Here is a 19,729-nt window from a genome sequence, read left to right as displayed (position 1 = left end):
AGAACGAGGACAGACACCCCCTTGGGAGGATGTGCTCTAACATTTCCATCTATTTCAGAGTGAAAACAGGTATCTCCTGCAGGAACTTCCAGGCAAATGAGGAAAAGAGATTGAAGACAGGTGAACAATCGATTATTCTCCTTTAACCGCTAGAAATATCAGAAACTATTTGGAATTTCCATGGTCACGGGCACCGTGTGGCCACAGATGAAAATAACTCCTTTCCAACCAAATTTTGCAGCAACATTGTCTCAGCTGAAAAAGAAGCTAATAACCTGATGGCAAAACAGGAATCATTTGGTCTGTATAAATACATCATTTTAGCATGGGTGCATCGTCGCAAACAGACAATGTATATATGAAAGATGAGAGATAACACTACTGCAAACATTTGTTGCCTCTGCAGAAGCCATCTTGTCATTTTTTGTATTTTCCGTGTGTGTCAGCAGCACAAACATTGCAAGAGTTTTGTTCTAAAATTATTAGAGTTATTGTTATTAAACATCTCAGTTTGCATGCTGTCTTACACTTGACAGTCCACCGCAGGCACCTCTGCATAAACGTCACTAGGTTTTATCTCAATTTTTGTTATTTTTACTCCTCTCTGCAAAATAAATTTTACATTTATTCAGGTAAGAGAAAGATTGTTTTTTCTTTTTAAGGGGTGGAACAGTTGCCATCACTGTTTTCATCCAACTAGAGCAAACTTGGCTAATAAAAAATGTAAAGATGATGTTTTCTGTCAACCTTGAGTCTTTAACTATCTTTACACAGCACAACTGTATATAAAGCCAATAGGTTTAGATACTTGGGCCTTTTATTGCTAGTATTTACTGTGTGATAAATATTTGGGATAAGATCCTGACTAGCATGTGAAAAGACAGATACACAAAGAGGTTGACTATATAGCTGTGACTGATTGATTTAACTTTTCAAACATACTTTATTCAAAAGCTATTCAAAAGCTATTCAAACATACTTTAAAAAATTTTAGTAGCAATGGGATTAATTTCTATAGGAAGTTTGTAAGGAGATGAAACCTTTTTTGTCTTGAAATTGCTGCATGAGTGTTATCTGTTGTTTGACATCAAATCTGTGAGATACTTTATAAATTTCTAATGTCTTCTTCAAAGCATTACCATCTTCTAGTAGCCTGGATCAAAGATTCTACATTTGACTGTAAAATTGGGAAAGGCAGTCACCAAAACTCATGTGCGTATCCTTTCCTTTGCTGAAAAATTATCTACTCAACTTGCTATTATGCCCTTTTGCTGACAAACAGAATCACATTTGGAAGATAATTTACTTCAAAATAGAAACATCGATCCATTACCTAAAACAGACCACATTTTTAGGTTCAGTCCTCCTCCACATTTTAATTTTAGCATTTATTATTGGTACTAGTGGCTTTAAATAGGTTGGTTTTGTGGCAGAATCCCACATACACGTGACTTCTGGCAAAAATAGCTCCTGGCAAAAAATTGCAAAAATGGAGACCAGCCTAAAGCTAGGGTGAAAATATCTTCTGTGTATAGATGCTAAGGGTGGAGAGTGAGTCAGTCTGGAGAAGGAAATTTAGGGAGAAAGGAAGGTAGTTCTGCAAAAAGATGACATTGTAGTCTCTAGAAATCATTTTCTGGTACATCTGTGGCAGTAAGTAGAGAATGAGCAGTAACCATCACTTATGGCTTCTGGACTTTCCTCCTAACCTTGGCTCTAGAAATAGATTGTACTTGCTCTAACATGTACCCACCAGCAGTCATCCCACCTACTGAAGACAGGCACAGCAGATCACCATTCCAACACAAATACCAAGAAGGATATGTCATACCCATCTTGGGCAAAATCCCGCAATTGTCTATTGAAAGCATTTACATTCATTCACTCTGTGGTTCTCCATGTTTGAGTTACTGTTCTAGTGAGGGAGCTACAAGTTACATGCACTTATTTTGCTGGATCTGTGGTGAGGAGGACGTGAATACTTTTTCACCATTTATTTTCTCAAATTTTAGTGATTGGCTTTTTCAGAAACTATGTTAAGCATACTAACCAGTTCTCAGTCAGAATTAGTGTAATGAGATCATGAAGCAGTTCAACCGTGCATACAGAAGGACTGGTAATAGTGGGATGTTAGTACACGGATATTGAATTCAACACTCCAGGTTGTAGGCAGAAAATAAAAGCTGTTGGTTTCTTCATTGAATCTCATACTCTTTCTGCAACCTACCAGTCATTATCAAGCTCCGAAGGCAAATGAACGAGCCGGCTTCCTTCAGGCTCTAGCAGGAGACAATGACAGCTCTTTTCAACAACCGTCCCTCACAGTCTTAGAGGTCACATTACTGATTAACAGCCCATATGCATTAGCCTCAGTTTAGACATCTGAATTATTCTGGGTCTTTAGCGTGCATCTCAGACTTTAACTTTACTGTAATTGCCTAATTTAATGTTATTAAAGCATTTGCCTCCAATATCAATGTAAATATTATCATCTTGCTCAAAAATTGTCAGCTGGTGTCAAGGTGACCTGTGAACCCCTGACTGTGCAGGGCAGCAGAAAAGGGGTAGGAGAATGAATTAAGGCTGGGAAAACCATAGAAAGGCCTTGCAAAGATGAAGATATGAAATGGATATGATAAAAATCTATCACACTATTTTTTTCCAGAAAATTCAGAAGGTGGATGGAAAACAGGACCAGGACAGTGGTAGACATGCCTGAGCACTGGTACTTTCCTTAGTAGCCTGTGGGGTGAATTCTGTGAAGAAACAGAGTTGGTCAATGCTACCCGTTTCACCTGATCTGTCATTCCTACAAGGCAAGGAGCAGCAGGGGAGAAGGTGAGGTTTACTCAAAGTATGTTTTACCTCTGCTTTTCAAAAACCAAGTTGCAGGCACAAAAGTCATACAGGTCCCTGGAAGATCTATGTCTCCACCTATGGATAGACAGGTGATAAGTACTTATGTTAACTGTATAGCTGTCTGGTCTTCAACACTCTGTCACTTGGTGTCTCTGTATGCACTAGGGAAAATATAGCTATAGACTTGTACAGACTAATTTGACCACTCCAGAGGGCAGTTATTGTACCCCAGAAAATTCTACACAACTAAGAGCATTCTGATCCATTTCAGGAGGTGCTTAAGCACAGATCAGGAACTGGGGATCAGACTGCTTTTAGCAACCAAGACTACTGTGAAACAGGGCTTTTGCTTGCTTGTTTGTTTAGAAACTACTTTTCTAAAGGTATTTCAGAGATTTTCCAGCTTCAAGTACATGGGATCTGATCCAAAACCCAGCCAGGTTACAGAGTTTATAGTGAAATGCAGTGTTTTGTTCCCTTCAATCTAATCCCAGCACGGTGATGAGCACCACCAGTTCCCATTAAATCCAATACAACCACAATGGCAGTTGAGACCACTCAGTTGAGAATTGTCCCTCTTAAAGTAGATAAATGGTAAGTTGTAGCATAATGTTCATATAATCTTTAGTATTTAGTAAAACTGCAAATATGGCCTTTTGAAATAATGTCTTCTTTCCTGAAGTAGCTGTAGTCCTACAGGCACTATTTGACAGTCTAGTAGTAAAAAGTCTTATTAATATGCCTGTGAAAGAAAGGTATACAGAAAGAGTTTTAATGCCCTTTGCCACAGGAAAATTTACTAGCTGTGTACCTTCATGAGTCACATATGTTGACTATAGTATTTACGATGAGGTTGAGAACCAAGATATATTAATAAGTTAATGAAAATTACTTATGCTGTCTTTTTGCAATTAATCTCTGTCATAAATCTGGAATGAGATCCATAGAAATTTCAACACGAAAACATGAAATATAAGATTAATAACCTGAAATTGTGTACTGCTATTGAATTGTAGGTAGAAATATTGTATCTTTAAATGTAATTAATTTCATTCAAATTCTGCATACATAAATGATGAATGTGCTGCAGGACAGTATTAAGAAAAAATAAATGGATTAACACGTACTGCAGATCTTGGCACACAATGTTAGTTTTGCTGTAACAACCTTAGATATAGGGGGATTCTAACTAAGGGATAAAGTTTGGATTTCCATTTAAAAAGAAGTCATCACACTATAATTTTTTACTTTTTTTTTAAGTACTTGCAAAAAAGTAAAATCTCTACTTTTAAGCATATCTGATTGCTTTCCATCCTTGGCTATCTTTTATTACTCACTTTCTGAATAACGAAAGCACTGGATAGTGAAAGCACTTGTGAGAAGCAAGAAGAGGAAACGTGTATCATGCCGGTTGTCCTTATTTCCGTAATTTAAAAACCCTAAGAGACCAGGAACCACATTACAGACTATATTGGTACTTTAAAATGTTATTGTTTGAATTTTCTTCAGTGCTGAAAGAACAGGTAATTTTTGTTCTATATGTGGTATTTCCTTTAAAATAAATCTATAGAAACAGACAAAACCAACCAATTGATTAGCAAGAGCAGTGCTATAGAAGGATGTCAATTTGCCACACCCAGCCTTTCTTCACAGGATAAAGGGGGAGGAGAAGATTCTTCTCTCTTTTATGACAATGTTGCTGTGATAAATGGCTATTTAGAAGCACCTGGGTTTCATGCACTCAATATTTTCATCCCAATTTGGTGCTGTTTTGAAAGAGGCTTTGGTAAAGAGGGATTCCTTTTCTATTGTCTTGCATATTGTCTTGGATGGAAGTAACCATCACGATGATCCTAAATAACACAGTCCTCAGGTTTCCTCAAATGGCTCCCTTACACTCTCAATATTTCTCTGAAACTTATTTTCTTGGCAGGTATTTATGTTGATTAGGAAGAGTTAAGTGAAGCCTTCAGAGTCCCTTTGGCATATTGCTCATAACCTCACTCAAATGGAAGGGTCAAAGAGTGAAATGAGAATGAAATGGTAGGTAGAAGAGGCCTGAGAAAGTATTTTTAGGAAAAAAACACACATGGGGAAAGAGCGGCCTCTGCACCTTTGCTAATGTACAACCTCATGAATTAAGTTCCAGAGAGAGGATGAATTTGGACTGTATGCAGTGTGCAGCCTTTGGGCTTGCCATACTAGCAAAGAAATTCACCATACAAAACCTAAATCAGCCTTCACTGATTCCCAAAACCTAATCAATCTTTTTAGATATGGCTGTCTTCAAAAACTGGCTCAGAATTGGACATAAATGCCGTTTTATCTCTAAAAGCATGTATCAACTTAATTTGAATTCCCCCTGGATGCAATTTTATAGGCCTTGTTTTTTTCTATTTAGTTTATATCTTGCCTTTTTTAACATTATTACATTTGAAACTGGGCAGTCTGGCTGAAAACTTATTCTTGGCTGGCTTTAATTTTCTTTTTCTGTAGACAAAAAGTTATTTTACAACATGTTGTAGATAGGTCCGTACTGAGAAAGTCTGCTGAAGTTTTGTTTTCTGAAATTTAGTATAGAGGTAATTTTTCATTGCTATTTCATATAATTCAAGCTTCATGCCTGGCAAGCTGACAAATGAAAACCACGAGCTCACCAATTAATTAGAGGGACGTACCAGTAATCTCACTTTCCTGATCTGTATCTGCCCCTTCCTGGCAAGTATTGTCCTGTGATGGAGAAGAATGCATGCAACTATTAGCATATGGTATCTTGAAGAACCGCTAGTTGATAAATATTTTTCATCAATATCATAATTATTAAAGATAGAAACATAATAAAATAGGGCTAGAAGGGAGTTCCAGGGTAGTCTTACCTGTCTCAACACCTGAGAACCCAAACTGTCACTGCACAGCACTTTGCATGCCTGTTTCAGGGCCACCAGTTGTTCAGAGAGAGTTGACGAGAGATTTTATCTATAAATGGCAGGGGTATTTCTTGTTGGTGCTTTTGGAGGAGGAGCTTCTCAAGGGACAGCTAGGAAGTAAGTGACCATACAGGCTGGAAGGAAATTGAGCAAGCGGATCTGAAGATAAAGGGAGGACAAGGACATTGGCAGACTATCATCAGTCTGAGAATATCACCTGGGGACAGGATCATGAGACAGAAGTGGTGGCAGAGCATCAAACCAGTAGTGAACAGGATGGAATGCATGAGAATGGTGAATTAGCACATACCAGGAATGGAGAAAGGGTCAAACGTGGCCTTTTAAGCTGTATTTTCAAACTGACATAACCTCCACACTATTTGGAGTGAAAGAGCTTCATCAAAAGTTTAGAATTTCAGAGACTAATATAATGCCACCTACTCATTTAAACATTGTAATTTTAAGCATAGAGGGGAGACAATGAATTGTTTTCAACAATGTTGTTGAAATGCTGATGATAAAGGTAGTGCTTATTCTCTGATCTACATTAGGAACTCATAGGATTAAAAATCTGGATAGAAGTCTCTACAGTAACAGGTGGCAACTGTAAGTCAGCATGTGAGGCAACTGACTAATGGGCTGTGTGTATATGGAGAGAATAAAGTGCAGAAATGTTTTAATTGTCTTTGGTAGCCAGTACAGTGCGTCAGTACAGAACAAGCTTTCCTTCTTGTTGTGACATTTGGTAAAGCAGTTTTCACAAAACCATTTTCACTGGAGGCTGAGCTCTGTATTTTATTCCTATAAAAGAATGAAACTCCTGCGTCAGCCTGGTAGATCGCAGATAAGAACTGTACATAAAGCAGAAGGATGAAGTTCAAGTTGCCATGTCAACAATCTGGTATCTATGTGGAAATGTAATGGGCTGTTGACAAAATGTCTTCTTCTGGCTTAGTACCCACCAAGGTTCCCCGCTGAGGAACTTTTAATCAGTGACGAGAGGTTTACCTCAGTTGCACCCTGCTGTAAGAGAACATGCAGGAAGAAATTACTGTACTACATAGTTTCAGAGTTACAGGGAGAGTGCTGGAGAAGAATGATATCAAAATGCAGAAGAAAAGCAACGCAATTTTAGAAGTTTTCCAGCAAAGGCTAGACTTCGTGCTTGTGTTGTACCTTGTTCACATGTAAAAATACGGGGAGGGTTCTATGAATCTTTTCACCTCTTACAGACCGAAGAGGAAGTGGCCTTTTGAAGCAATTGAAAGGATTCTCCGAAGTCAGTTGCTCTACCTGCGTTTCACAGGCAGGAGAGCCAGTGTTTGTGGATAACCAGATGCTCAGAATGGGAAGTCCTTCCTCTTGTTTTGGTTGTAAAAGCACAGATATAAACTGTGCTTGCCGAAGTTTATGTGTGCACATGCGTATGCTAAAAGCTGTAAACCTGGCCTGTACTGTACTTTGGCAACAGGTGTTGTTTTTCTTTTCTATGATTCCAAAATATTTAAAAAAAAAAAAGTGGGAGGTACTGTAGGCAGCACTGACAACTTGCAAATACTGTTTGTTCAGAAAGAAATGGAAATACAAAGAAGTGCTTAGAGAGAAAACTTAAAACTGCTAAGAAGAAGAATGGTTATATTCTAAACATAGGTCATAGTATGTCAAAGAAGAGTCAGACTGATTTTGTAGATATTTCAGAGTAAAAACCAACAGGAATTAACAGGAGATTTTATATTTTAAAAAAAAGTTAAAAAAAAGTTGCTTATTAGGAAGCCACTGGTTCCAGAAGCAGACAAGGTTACGCGAGAGCAGAGTAACTACAAAGATAAATAGAAGTATGTACCTGTTCACCATATACAAAATATTGCAATACCACCAAGCAAATGGGGTGCATATTTTCCTGACATGTTTCACCTGTCCCAGAACAGATATTTCACTGATAGTCTGAACATGTCCCAAACTTTAACAATATTGAGGAATCAAGAGAAAGGAAAAAAGACTCACAGATTCATTTTCATTTTTGGAGGGCTTAGTCCTGTATTTCTCTCTGACCTAAATAGCTACATTGAGTCCAATGCATTGCTATACTGACTTGTACAGTTATGTTTACCCCTTGAAGTCAGCACCAACATCTTCTGCTGCTTTTGATACATATTTTTATTTTCTGGGGCAGCTGCCTCAAAAAGAATGGGTTTTGGGATGAGCCTATATAATATACAAGGTTATACCATCACTTGCTTGGGAATTATATATGATAATATGCATCTAAGTAAAGCTGAGTCAACAGCTCAGAAAAAGAAACATTATTCATGATATACATATTAAATCAAACATCTGTATGAGGGAATAAAGTGAGATCCTTTGTGCTCTCTCTTCTGTGTAAATTGCCTTTACAAGGGAAAAAAATTATATCTGTGCCTTCTCTTTGAACTCAGTAAATGCCCTCTGGGTCAGTTATCAAAGAAGAAGGGGGCTTCTTTACAGTCATCTTACTAAAAGAATTATAGAGCTCTTCGAGGAGGTGACATGCTTTTGGGTACCGTAACGCCCACATCAATAATATTAAATAGCATTTGCTATTAAAGGGAATCCTGTTACGAATGAATTTCTGGTCTAAAACTCAGATTCCATCTAATCTTTTAGTTGGCTTCATTCCTTTGAGACAGTCTTGAATAGAAGCATTAGGTTTGCTCAGGCTGTATAGCATTTCTTTAATGCCAGCAACTACAAAGAGGTTTTTGCTAAGACCTTAGAAAAGGATCTGGAATTTCAGATATTCTTTTGGAACTTTTTCAAATCTGTTGTTTTCTAGTACTATGAAGTGTTCTCTTTTTTCTCTTAAAAATAAAAAAATCTTTTCTGCAGCTGCACTTAGAGTCCACTTTTACACCTCCTCTTTCAAATCACTAATAACCTGTAACTAAATGCCTGTCATGTTCTATCCTTAGTTGACAAGAATGTTTTATGCATGGATGTGTGCACTCTCACACACACAGAATCACAGAGGAGGAATGTTGGAACGGATGTAAAGTGATCATCTGGTCCGTCCTCCATCCACATGCCGATTGATATATAATCTGTGTGTTTTCATGTGCACTGTATCTGTGTACGTTATTCATGTGCAAGAAGATGGGTTTTTCAGATTTGCGATTTTTTGAGAATTAGTATTTTCTTTGTGTGTCAATAGTCAGCCATTTGACACCTAGTTAGTAAACTGGCTGTATTGTACTCAGAGTTCTCTTTCTTCAGGAATCTTATCTGCTGGAATATAAATTGTCTGGCAGGTATAAGACAAAAAAGCCAACTAAATGTTCAAGAAACCTGTCAGTTAAAGAAGAGAAAACATCAGCCCTTGAACATTTCCCTTTTGCTTGTGTTTCCCTTTATAACAACAATTGCTTTTATGAGAATGCCTAAAGCAATTTCAGTGCTATGTGTTGGTGAGGAATGATGCCTCTGATAAGGAATATTGTGGGTTTGTTTTCTGATTAAGTGTTGAAAAGAATCCTGTTGTGCATTCTTGGCTCTGCATAGTTTAATCTTGTAAGTCACTGAAAAGGAGGAGACACTTCAGCTCTCCCAGCTGATCATCACAATGAAACTGTGAGATAAAAAGTGATCTGAATGATACTTTTCAATTTAAAACTGATTGTACGTTGCCGAACACGTATGCTAACACACACTCACTGTCCTGTTTTTAGGACTTTATTAAGTCATTCCAATATTGAGATTTTTAGTAAAACCACTATCGGGAAAATTATTTGACGAAAGAATCCTGAAAAATGGAATAGATTCCAGAGTACATCTTCAGAGACAATTATAATCATTAATATCTAAACCAAAAGTTTTCATGCTGGGATCCACAGAGTGTTGCTAAGGATCCTCAGAGAGGAGGCTTGTCCAGTGTAGCTGCCAGGTAGAAACACATTATAATTTCTGTAAAACTCTGCCCATGTGTGCAGTTGCTATTGTTGCCATAAGAAAGTTATGTGACCATGACTGAGGGATTTAAACAATACAAGCAAAGATAAATGGCAGGTAAAGTGTCTCTATGCAGCTCTCAGTGGGGAAAGGAGGAGTCAAAGACCTTTCTCTGCTACCAAAAGGTTTAAAAGTCCCATTTCAGGATAGCACTTCAAAAATACATAAAAAATAGGCTCTTTATCAAAATCTCCTTAAGCAAACTATTTTCCTATTGCAGGCAAAGAATAAGAGGCATGGAGTGTGGAGCATATAGTGAACTGACAAAAAAAAAACATTCCCTGAGGGCAATTTCACCCCTAAATCACCAGCACATATATCTGCCTTGTCTCCAGCTTAACAGGGTGGGTACCCATAGCCATACCCATACCCGTACCCTTTCCCCCCCAACTCTGAAAATATTTATTCTCTTGAAATATGTCCCACTAAGTACTGGGAGCAGAGGGATGCCCCTCGGGGCGGATGAAGGCACTCTCCATGGTCCTGCAGAGAAAGCACCTGCCTTGCCAATGCCTGGGGCAGGGTTATGGGAAAAGACCATCGCTCTGACTTTTAAGTAAACGGTAGCAGAAAGCAAGAAGCTTTCATGCGAAGAGTCTTCAACACTATTTCTGCTTTTCTAGTTACTAAGCAGAATAAGTGATTTAGGTGAGCGTATGGCTCATTTCTTATCAGTTGTACAGTGGCTCTGTTGTAAACAGGTTCTCTCCCTGCAAAAAAATGCTTTATGAGATATGAATTGCAGTTAAGAAAAACTAGCCAAAAAGGCTGTAACAAATGAGAACAGACAAAGCAGTGGATCTGCTCTGCAAGTGTGTGAAATGGGAGTTCAAACTACAATTGGACAATGCAGCAGAGAAAACAAGGTCACCCTCTCCCTCTGACTGAGGAAGTGAGCAGAGATTTGGGCAGTAATGTACTAATTTTCTCCCCCACACCCCATATGGGAGGCTGTCACTGTATTTCTTCTTCACCCAACAAAAAAAGATACCTAGAAGAACCGATACTTGGCATATCTCAAGGTAGGTGAGCTCTTTCTCACGACTGGTGGCTGTGGATGTAAAACTGAGTTGTGGAGAAATCATTTGCTGCTGGTCTGAAAATGAGCTGAAACCTGCAAAAAAAGATGGAACGATTTAGGAAAATATCTACCAAAATGATACCAGGAAAGAAAGAGAGTGGATGAAATGCTCTCTTTCTTATGCAACTTGGTTGTGTGTCATGTTAGCTCTCCAAAGGCAGTCTCTTTTTTCATTTTCTGAATATAAATTGTGTCCATAATACTGTGTCCAGTCTCCTCTTTTGCCAATCTCTGCTGCCATCAACTTTGCTTAAGTTGACCTTTGAACTCACGGTAAGGAAAATTTTAAAAGTAAGAATGTTATAGGTTCATGATGGAAGGCACAAGGTGAGACTGAGATTTGGAATGAATATTTATATATATAATTCTGAAATGAGCTTACTACCTTTTTTGAGTATACAAGGTGAGTTCTCCAGCTTCTTCCAGGTTAGTGTTTGTGAGAACAATGGTAGAAAGACAAAATGAAATACTTGAAAGCCCTTTCTAGCTTTGGACATACAAAACCATGCTATTCCAAGGAACTTTGAACTCGGAACCCGGTTTTCCCAAAGACATTCTCCTTTCTCCTCTCCCACCAGCAGTTCTTTGAGATTTCCTCCAAAGTATTTGTGCAAGTCTTGGAGAGGGAAGTTGAGAAAATAAAGCATGAATTAACCCTTTGTCTGCATGGCAGGTGGTGTAGTCCCTCACCTTTGTCACTGATTATCCAACATTACTTGCTTGAGCCCACTAACTGACAGTCTCTTCAGTACACTCGGTTCTAAGGGCCCCAAATTCCCCAAGAACTGCATCAGGTTCACCAAGCAGACGATTCAGATGCCTATTGTTAAGCATAATGAGAGAGTCATTTACAATTTCTGTCTGTATGAAGTGTTTTATATCTAGAGGAGAATGTGAGGCAACATTTTTAAAGGCTAAACTGTCATAAATTATAAATGCTGACATATGCTGTGTTGTATAAAGTTTTTTACATTTCTTTAATGTCATTAATTGCTCAGGAAATACAAATCAAGCAATTAGTATCTCTAAAGAGAATATGTACATATAAATGTAAGACTTGCCAACACAGCTGGAAAGCTAGAAAGGAGGGTATGAAATAACTTAGCTCTATGCCATCTTTTTATAGCACATTCTGTACCACTGGCCAATCGTGGTATTTCACAACACAGGTAGTAAATCACATCTACCGTAGTGTGTCACACATAGCAGATTAAAGAGAAGAAGTCCTGTTTTCATTCCAGTTGCACTTTAAAATCATCATTAGCAGCTATGATCCATTACTGGGAAACTACCGTCAAATGGTATAATAAATCAATGGGTTAGAAGCACTCAGTACTCTGCATGCACATCACACTTGCACTTTTTATAAATGTTCTTTTGTACACTGTATCACTTGTAGAAAAATACAGATGTGCCTCCTTATGGAGTTCATTGTCTAGTAGCTCCCTCTGTCCTAGTCTTCTATCACAAAAATCTTTCAGCTTTTGGCCCTTGTTTTCATGGTCTCCTTTCAACATAATGTGCAGGTTGGCTAGAACAAATTATATTCCATGCCCTGCATTAGGAAGATCGGACCAAACTCCTTTCTGGCATTATAGTACCTGGCAGTAGGACTGCAGAGCATTTGCCATCAACATGGTGTAATCCAGAATGCTTTCCAAATGCACAGCTGAATGGGGCCACTCCAGACCAAAAGTGAGGAAAACCTGGATGAAGGAGAGTGATGGTTTTATCATGCAATGCTGGTTCTGCATATTTTTGCTATGATTCTTTCAAATGAGACAAAACCACAGAAACTAATTGTTCTTTCTGCATGTAACATGCTGATTATTCTCTACACATGAAGCATACCCTTACACCAGATAGCTGACTTAGGTCTTGCATGGATATATGCTAGATAGGGAAAAAGTGGAATCAAACAAGTACTTCTGTGACATGCAAGCACTTCCTCTAAAGGCCAGCCACGCACAGTGAGAGTATGTGAGGATGTCACTCACCTGGTTATAGGCACTGTGCAGTTTTAGTATAATTCAGCTCTATTGCACCAGACTGGGAAGGCAGCTTGTTCTTTTGCATTCAGTCAGCACCTGCTCTACTTTATAAGCTGTCAATGGGTGCTGTGCGCTTGAAAATGGTGTAGGAGGAGTTTATGGTAGGGGACTTTGAGTTGCATGCAGATAAATTAACCACCGTGCTTAAGAAACAGAATAGAGGAGACAGTCTACAGGGGAAAACCAAAAATAAATGTATCCTACCTGTGTGTTAAAGTAAGTATAGCCATGCAATGAGTTCCTCTGGTCTTCCAAGGCTTCATGACCATGAACAACATGAGGCTGAGATGAAGACAAGGGAATCCTTTTCAGTTCACAAGAGATTCTGTGATGAATAAGTATGTTGGGCAAGATTCAACCCTGGGTCAACTAGTCACCTCACCTAGCAGCACGGACAGCAGCTCAAATGCTCAGTTACTGTCATAACTTGTTCACAAGTTCAAATCGTCCCCCAAATAAATAATTGCTAATAACTAAAAATGTCAAGGAGGGGAAATTATTTACCTTTACTCTTTTTTTCTTTTCTTTTTTTTTTTTTTTTTTTTTTAATTTTAGGAGCCGCTATACATCCAAATCAGACAGTTTCTTATTTTATCACTTCTGGTATGTTAGGCAAGGTTTCCATATCATCTCATGAAAATTTCTACATAGGACTTCTTTTCAAAGTGACTGTTCTCTTCAATCCTAAATACATCATAAATTTAACATTCAGAAAATTTTAGAAATAAAAATGAGGACTGTATCTGCTGATCAGTCTGGAACCCTGTATTTTCACTGTTCTAGGGAATTTGCTTTTATCCTTGTAGACTGCAGAATAGAAGCATTGAGAAATACCTACACTGGGTCATTCTTATAACATTTTACATTCTGTTATGATCATTTATCTCTCCTTTAAAGGTCTGTGCAGTTGAATTTATGATAGTAGGTCAGACTGGTGGGAGAAAGAGTATGAAAAAGAGAACCTCACATTTTTTTCCTTATTCTTTAGAACATTTACTAAAAGATTACTTCCTATGAAATGTGAACTAAGCATACATTGTGATGATGTGCTCTACTATTAAGAACTTTTTTGTTCTAGATTTTGTTGATTTGGACCCCATTGATGACTTTGCAGTTCATATGAATTGTAGCTATTCATGTGTATGTATACATATATAGAATTTCCTTTAAAATAAAATAAACATATTGTTAAAAAAAAAAAAAAAAAACAAAAAACAAAACCAACAGAATAACTGAGTTCTTTTGCCAAGATAAGCATACCCTTCAGTGCAAAGGTGTAACAGTGATGACACTACAGGTCAGAGTATGTAAAGTAATGCTCATTATTCTGTAATTTTTCCCCAAAGGCTATGACCTTCAGTGAAAATAAATAACATTTTGAAAGCAAAGGTAATGTAATTATTCATAGACTGTTTTGGATTAGTTGGCAGAAAAGCAAATATTTCAGTTTCAGCTTGAAAATCAAGCCATTATTTAACTTTCAATGTGCAGTTCCCATAGTAAATTCATTTTTAATGGGATGGTGTACCTGGTTTGTGCTTGGTAATTCAGCTATAAAAAATCTGAGCTGTGCCCCATAAATCAATCTGAATGGTATGCCATAAGACTGCAATAAATTTATGAGCTGCCTTAAAAAAAAAAACAGAGCATGTATTAAGTATTTTATGTGTTGTATATATCACAAATCAAATCTTTGACTCTAGAAATACAACTATGGGAGGTTTTAAAATGGTAAAATCTCATTTGGCTCACCCGGAATCCTTTGTATTTAGTATTTCCCCAGCCTGCAACTGATCTTTAGGATCCCTTTCAGATTTATTGGAAGATCTGGCTGTGAGTCACTTCCAGGGAGTCTTGCTGAAGTTCCTTAAAGATAATATACATTTGTGCTACCAGAAAATATTTACTAATGGGGAAGCGTAGCTGTATATGTGACAACTGTTTGTCTCTGCAGGTCATTCATTTCATGGATGACAGTAGGGTCCCAGAGTTATATGACTCCAGCCCCTCACAGAGGCTTTTTCTTCTGTATCTTAAGAATTAATGTGATGCACACAGTAGTCAGAATGATGAGAAAGGTGTAGAAGCCTAAGTAGGTGGAGTAACCTTTTGCTAGTATTTATAACAAGCAATGATGTAGGAAACCTTGTGTCTGAAGCCTGGCTGGAGACCATCTCGATTGCTGTTGGGTTGCTGACAGCAGTGTGTGTTTGGTGCCAAAGTTTCTACATCAGCTGAAACGCAGAACTGGTAATGGCACTGGGTGAGCACATGGAGCCGCATCTTTGCTGAGACACCGAGCCGGCTTTGGACAGCCACAGTGTCTCCCATGGAAACAGAGGGAATATTATACTGGGTTGATTTAATGACTAGTTCATGCAAAGATTAAAATCTGACAGAGCAAGCAGTAATGATGTCATTATCCTCTTTCTACCTACAGAAAGTTAAAAAAAAGATGGAATTTACTAATTCTAAAATCCTGAAGGACATGCTGAAAAAGGGACTTCTCATTTACATGATGCTTGATTTAATAAATCGGAGAACAAAATGCTGTGTCATACTGAACTTTTCCTCCTCTCCTCTTGTACATGCATGCCTTGAGTTAACTATCTCAGGATCTGTTTGGGGTCATTTTTAAATGAAACCTAATTTTCATTCAAGCATAGTTGTTCCAAATCATAGTAAAAAAAAAATTGTCATCCCTTATTCTGTAAAGAGTTAAAAATATTACAATCAGGAATATGAATGAACATGTTAGATATATGATAATTTAAATAAATATTCATGTGCACACAGTGTCTGATATTACTGTATACCAAAGAAACATTCTGTAAGGGAAACAAATTGAAATTTTGTTGACTTCATGTTCTTGACAGCTAATATCATGAGCAATACTGATGGTGTAAGTGACTTTTATATGAATCAGTTTATTCAGGCTGGCATATGTGGGCTAGACTTAAGAGGAAAAAGTATGAACTGAAGTCTTGGATGCAAAACAGTTCAAGACTCAAACCCCATTATTTGTATTTCCAATGAGTGATTAATGGGTTAATGTTTCAATTTTCAGGATGCAAATGGATGTCTTGTTTTTTCAGAATCTGGATGGCAAAATTTACTCAGTATCAAGATTACTCAGGATTGGCCCACATGTTTTGCTTCCTGCGTGTTACTAACCTCCAGATATTTTGAATCTATTTCCCTCCAGAAAGCAAGAACTTAGAAGACATTATGATCCATCATACTGAACTTTTCGTGCAAGTTACCGAACATCTGGTTTAAATTATGTAGAAAATGTTGACAGGTACTCCAGTGAAATGAAATTTCCCTATTAAGAACTGCAGTTCATTTAGTTATTTAGCACACTGACTAAAATACAAAAATCTGAAAATGCACCATTGGTCCTGCTGTACACCTGTATTTGCATCATCAGTTTCTGCAAATTAAATGCTTTTTCATGGTTTTAAATATTTAAAGAGCTAACAGAGATTCTGAAAAAGCTCATTATCTTAGAAATGAGTGATATAAAGCAAGAGAGAAACCTGTTGTATAGTATACTTTGTAGGTACTCTACTGAAACAACAAAGAATAGAATACAATATTTCAGTTGGGAGGGACCTACAGTGATCATCTAGTCCAACTGCCACTCACAACCTTCAGATAACCTTCAGATAGTGAGACTGACTATGTGACTTCATTCACAGCATGCAGAGTCTAAAAGTAAAATTCTGCTAGCTACCACTGCTTGAAGCTGAGTGACAGGATATATTCGTTTTGAGTTGATGTTACTTCGGCACAGTCATCTGATTTTTGGTCAGTCAAGAGAGTGAGCAGTAAGGGTTTGTGTCTCGCATTTGATAAAATTTAGATATAGCCTAATTTTTTATAGCCTTGATTTTTTAAAGGTTAGCATGATCTAGTTCCAAGAAATATACTTTTAATGCTGTGAAAAAGATAGTATCAAAATCAAATGAGAATTGCTATAAGCAGACTGTATCTTCCAGTTGAAAAACAAAGCCTTGTGTGTTTCATGTTAACTTTGCCATGCAGACAGGTCTTAAGCAAGACCGATTAAAATAATTTAAAAAAAGAAAATTGATTCAAATGGTGAGTGAGATGCTTGTGTTCCCAGCAGGAGTAGTGAGGCACTAGGTGAGATTCAGAAGCGAGCCATCTAAACAAGTATAAACCATGCTGTCAGCTGTTTCCCACCATCTGCGTCTGTGCATACAGATACATATACGGTAATGGCAAAGTAAACAACAGTCTCCTTTCACTGAGGACAACTGTTTGTAGGGCTCTGCTTTTCCCCTAGCAATACACCCAGGTGCCCTATACACAGCCTATGAGAAAAGTGAGTTTGGCTGATCATTACAGTCTCTGCTAGTATTCTTCCTTCCCCTGCTCTCTATTCCATGAATATTTCCTTACCCACAGGCAAAGAAGAGAAATTCTGAAAAGATCTGAGTAAAAGACAAATCTTTGTCTGATTCCTGTATCAAAAGGAGCACAGTCGCATCTGCAAGGCACATCTCTTCCAGTCTCCACATCTTCCTTATAAAACTGGCAAAACCTTGTCTTCTGCTGTCCTCCTAGGACTTTTGCTACCTTTGAAATGTAGGTAATCAGCTACACCTCCTGAAGTTCTTCATGGTAGTGAAACCTGTAATTAACATTTTTAAAAGTCTTGTTTGACACAAGACAGCACTATTTCCTTTTAATCTCTTTATGTCTTTAAAACAGAATTTTGACAGTATCTGCAGATTCTCTTTTCTATTCCTCTCACTCCAAAAAACTTTTTATAATAAATGTGGAAATATTTTTTTGAAAGAAATCACTAAAACCTGCTACTTTTTCTCAGATATTTTGAAAAGTAGCCAAGGAAATACCTCTAAAAGAAAACAGTCTTTAACACCCTTCCAATTTTGCTTTCCTCAGTAACTTGGTGTTTTAATGCATGTTACTGGCCACATAGCTCCAGTTCTTCTGAAAAGACACTTCTGTATGTAAACATACTGGATGTTGTGAAGAAACCGTTTTTCATGAAGTGTAGCCTTAGCATAGCAACATAGATCTCATCTGGCAGAAACATCAGCAGAAGATATTCTCCAGGCTACGAAAACCCTCTGAAAGCCATAGTAGGGCAGGTCCCAAGCCATTTGGGTGCTTCAGTCTCATATTTCCTAATTCAGCAAGTTTGGATTTCTTTTAAACTGAACTTTCACTAAATGAATTTCATGAGGTTTTGATAAATTTACAATTTCTACTTTTGAAAATAACAGCAACCTCTCTTAGCAGCTCATGCTACCTTACAAACATTTCTCATCAATCCTATGTCTATTTTAATATACTTCTAATGTTCAGTGTATTTTTGAAATTTTAGGAATTCATATTTTTAGTATGAAATTTCTGATTTTGTAAAGAATGGAAAAATAGTGAAGTAATCAACTTGAAATAAAATATGTAAATATTTGTTCTCTTTTTTCTCAGGGGATATGACTAAGATTCACTGCAAACAGCATAGAAAATTGTTTTCATAAGTAGGATTAACATACAAAGATTAAGGCCAAAACCCATTTTAATATTGTTAGATGGTAAGATTACACTCTTGCTGTAAATGCTGCCTTAATCTCGAAGCTTTGATCTAGACTTGCATGATCCCCACTTAAAAAAAATTATTGAAGTGCAATTGCCGTGGGTTGATTATGGTGGTTGTTTAATCAGGTAGACCTACAGGACTTTATTCTGAGGTACCATCACATTCCTTTACTTGCCTCTGGGAGTGGTAAATATGTTCTGTAAAGAGTGTGAGTTAAATTGGATCCAGTACTTAGTTAAATTAGATCCAGTATATTACAATGATTTTCAACTCTTTTCAGTTTGCACCAATGTCTTCCTCTGAAGAGGTAGATGTCTGCAAAATGAGTTCTAATTTCATGACAATGACTTTGCTTTTGTTGTTTACCTTTTTTGGAAGTCTTAGAAATAGTCTGTCCATGCTTTGGTTTCCTCAGACCACATGTTGAAAACTGCAGCTAGAGTCAGTTGAAACCAGTAAGTAATGATACGCAGAATGGAGTTCACTAACTGGAGGTGAGGTTGGCACAGTAAAGCTATCCCTGTGTTATCAGACTTAAAACCAGCTCTAGATTTTTATGAATGTCCAAAAGTGATGTTTATATTTCAGCTCTGCACCTTTGCCAAAACAAGACACCTCAAGTACAGGTCTATCATGTAAGCTGTGCAGCACTATTTTGGTGTTACTGGAAAAATAAGATAGCATTGACTGAGAAAGAAAAGAGCATGCAGTACACAACAGAATATCCTCTACTGCAGTAACAGGTGTTTTGATGGAGCTACCTAATCCTGCAGCTAAGCCAGACTTATTCTGTTTAATGGAAGAGCTGAAAAAAAAATCGTATCTTGAGGTAATAGAAATGTAGATACTCTGGTTTGGTTTTTCTTTTATCACAGTATACATAGACATGAGATGTTATTGCATACAGCTGACAGAAGTGTTTTAAATGAAGAACAATAACTGTGCAAGATAAATTAAATGATTTTTCATTGTGTAACTGTCGTAGATCTGTCACATGATTTTTTTCTATGTGTGAGGATTGATTGCTGGCAAATTTTGCAAATGGAAAGCGATCTTAATTGCAAAATATTCCATTCCTTTCTTTATTTTCAAAGGAAATATGAATACAAATTATTTTTATTTAAACATTATGATTTCCAGGCACAATAACAAAAAAGAGAGAGGAAAAAAAAGCCTCTTGTATTTCACTGACATCAGCAAGGCTCTCAAAAGCACTTTGCAAGGCTGAGTGAAA

General features: G+C 37.3%; 1 long non-coding RNA gene across 5 annotated transcripts in view; it reads left to right on the top strand.

The window, feature by feature from the left end:
• Positions 1-19,471, top strand: part of LOC142041578 (uncharacterized) — a 39,500-nt gene extending 20,029 nt beyond the window's left edge. For 2 of the 5 annotated variants that reach the window (XR_012653497.1, XR_012653496.1), the window contains exon 4: positions 59-1,111. This is a non-coding gene — a long non-coding RNA (uncharacterized LOC142041578). Of the gene's footprint in view, positions 1-58; positions 1,113-2,665; positions 2,839-15,966 lie in introns of those variants that run through there. The other 3 variants (XR_012653499.1, XR_012653498.1, XR_012653495.1) reach the window with 3 other exon arrangements.
• Positions 19,472-19,729: the final 258 nt, after the last annotated feature.

This window comes from Buteo buteo, chromosome 2 (genome assembly GCF_964188355.1).
Source record: "Buteo buteo chromosome 2, bButBut1.hap1.1, whole genome shotgun sequence".
In the NCBI taxonomy this organism is placed as follows: Eukaryota; Metazoa; Chordata; class Aves; order Accipitriformes; family Accipitridae; genus Buteo; species Buteo buteo.
The sequence above is the reverse complement of the archived record's forward strand: the minus strand, read 5'-3'. Positions and strand labels throughout refer to the sequence as shown.